The sequence below is a fragment of the Lactuca serriola genome, chromosome 2 (genome assembly GCF_051521515.1).
Source record: "Lactuca serriola cultivar US96UC23 chromosome 2, Lser_US96UC23_V15, whole genome shotgun sequence".
Taxonomy (NCBI): domain Eukaryota; kingdom Viridiplantae; phylum Streptophyta; class Magnoliopsida; order Asterales; family Asteraceae; genus Lactuca; species Lactuca serriola.
This window is the reverse complement of record NC_136409.1, coordinates 192,107,078-192,109,924: the sequence shown is the minus strand read 5'-3', so window position 1 is coordinate 192,109,924 and position 2,847 is coordinate 192,107,078. Positions and strand designations below refer to the sequence as shown.

General features: G+C 30.9%; 1 long non-coding RNA gene across 2 annotated transcripts; it reads left to right on the top strand.

Annotated features, from left to right (window-relative positions):
* The first annotated feature begins 221 nt into the window (after window positions 1–221).
* On the top strand, window positions 222–2,566 carry LOC145090670 (uncharacterized). 2 transcript variants are annotated; one of them, XR_013701702.1, is made up of 4 exons: window positions 224–707; window positions 1,204–1,492; window positions 1,580–1,640; window positions 2,379–2,564. It is a non-coding gene; the product is annotated as an uncharacterized LOC145090670 (long non-coding RNA). The 2 variants fall into 2 exon arrangements; XR_013701701.1 differs by having other exon boundaries at window positions 222–1,492; window positions 2,379–2,566.
* Window positions 2,567–2,847: the final 281 nt, after the last annotated feature.

Here is a 2,847-nt window from a genome sequence, read left to right as displayed (position 1 = left end):
GAGAGAGAGAGAGAGAGAGAGAGAGAGAGAGGAAGTATCATTTGAGAACCTATAGTTTCCCGTGAACGCGAGAACTAATTTTAGACCATTAGATCAAAAAAATGGAAGGCTGTGATTTCTAATGGCAGCTTTGTAAATAATTTTGAAAAAGAGAGACGGGGTTATCTGTGTTTTTCTTAGCCAGGGGTGTTATCGGCATTGAAATACATTCAAACTCTTTCTCTTTCTTAAAAACCAATGTCACACCTGTAGATCTTCAACGATCTCTCCCTTTCTCCCTCTACCCTGCCTTCTAATCACGACCAAATTCTGATAGAATTGATGACCCCGATGTTGCCTGCGGTGAGAGATCTCCTTACATCGTTGCCTCACCTCATCGATGATGTTCTTATACGATGTTTCCTCACCACTTCCATATCTGGACCCATCTCATCTGCTCTCCTGATTCTCTAGATCCTTAATTTACCATCGCCTCCGCCTTTCCAGTGCCTGACATCGGTCATGAGTCTGTCGCCTTATGGATTCAATATCAAATTTCACTTGATGTGTTGAAGATTGAAAGGAGATGAAGGTGAAAGTTGTTTTAGGGTTCCGGCGAGATGTTTTCTCATAAACAGTTATCTCTGATGTCCCTGTATGCCTGAAATTTGAAATCAAAATTTTTATCAGCTCCAGTGACCTTGTAATCGTCGAGATCAATCATCGATGTACGGTTAGATTCTAATGTTTCATGTTGCTTTTATATTTTGATCTCGGTTATTCTAACATCTGCTTTAATTTAGTATGTTTTGGTTACCATACGATGGTGATGGTGAGAGTGAGATATGAAGGCTATCTAATTAATCACTTATATCCACCTCAACTCATTTCATAAACAATTCAAATTCATGCTGATGAATCCAACTAGAGTAATTGATATGGTGGTTATCATCGTTTTCCTCATGATTTGTTGATGTTGACATGTTGGTGACGAATTCAAATTGTTTTTTCTGGAATGCCCAGAAGGTGTTTGATGTTTTGTCCATATGTAGTTCTGTTTGATCGGGGTAGGATTAATAGTCATATCTTCTCGCACAAGTTTGTTTACCTCCTTGAAATGATCTTACTGAACATATATGTCTGGAGCTCTTGCTCTAGGGTGTAATGGTTTTCAAGTTAATAATTATCATATATGTGTTGGTATTCTTTATGTTCTTCTTATAGTAGAGTAGAGTGTAAGTCCATTAATAAAGCTTGGAGTTGAAAGAGCGGCTACACCCATGTTGCCACCAAACTTAGGACCCGGAGATGGAAATGCTCCAGCAGCTCCGCTTCTACCAGAGACAGACATGACCAGAATATGCTTTAGGGATCAATTATGGTTAAACACATACCCACTTGACCGCAATCTTGTCTTTGATTACTTTGCACTTCCTATTTTCTATGATTACACATGCAACAATGAACAACTCAGGATGTGCTCAATCCACCCTTTAGACATCTCTCATCTTTCGTAAGTTTTTCTTTCCATTCAGTTTTCAATTCAAGTGTTATCTCTAATCTGTATAGAATGAGATTATGATTTAGTCTTTACATACAGTAGAATGAGAATGACCCAGATCATGCTCAAGGGAACGTGCTCGGGATTATGATCGTCAAAGGTATCTTTTTTTTTTTTTTAATAAAATTTACTTTTTAGTGTTTGGTATATATGATGGAATGGAATCACAAAGGAATGGAATGAGGAAGGTAATTAGAAAACATAAAAAAGTTATTTTTGAAACTAAACTTTTAATCAAATAAAGATACATGACTACATTTATGTATTTCAATTAGTGTAACTAATATTTTTGTTATTTTTGGAAAATAAAAAGAAGAATCTAATTGAAGTTTGAAATTATTTAAAAACATTAAAATATTATTGAAGATTATATAAGTAATTTTATTTTTGTATATAAAAGTTGTTTATTATAGTGATTCGCATGTAAATAACATGTGATTCACATATCATCTCATGTGATTCACATGTAAATCACAAGTGAATCACATATGAATTACATGATTCACATGTAAATCACATGAGATTCACATATAAATCACATGTAAATCACAAGTGAATCACATATGAATTACATGATTCACATGAGATTCACATGTAAATCACATGTGATTCACATGTCAATCACATATGAATTACATGATTCACATGTAATTCACATATGATTTACATGTAATATGAATTACAAGTGATTCAAATGTAAATCACAAGTGAATCTTAAAACATATAATCACATGTGAATCTTACATGAAATAATCATATGTGAATCTTACATGATTTATATATATGTTTTTTGTGATTGTTCTTGCATTAATCAATTTTTTTTTTAATTTTCCTGTAGATTTGGAAGAATATTGGGAAAAAATTAAATAGGTGAAAAGTGATAAATTGAAGAAAACATAGAAATCTTGACACAAATACGTGAAAATGCTTTGAAATTTTGTAGCATTTTTTATTTTTTATATTTTATTTTGTATGGAATAAAATACTTGTACTATTCTGTTTATAGATTAGTAAGTAAAAATTGGATTTTTATCATTTATTTATGAGTATTATAGTATAAGAAATATATATATATATATATATATATATATATATATATATATATATATGCACTTGAAAAAACATGTAGATATGCTCTTAGAATATTGATTTTTTTGGTTAAATAAGCTATAGTTTTTTTTTAAAAAAAAATATTCCAGCTTTTTTTTAATTTACTATGTTTTAAAAATTTCCTGTTTTTTTTTTTCTTTAAATGTAGTTTTTTAAATATATATATATATATATATATATATATATATATATTTAAA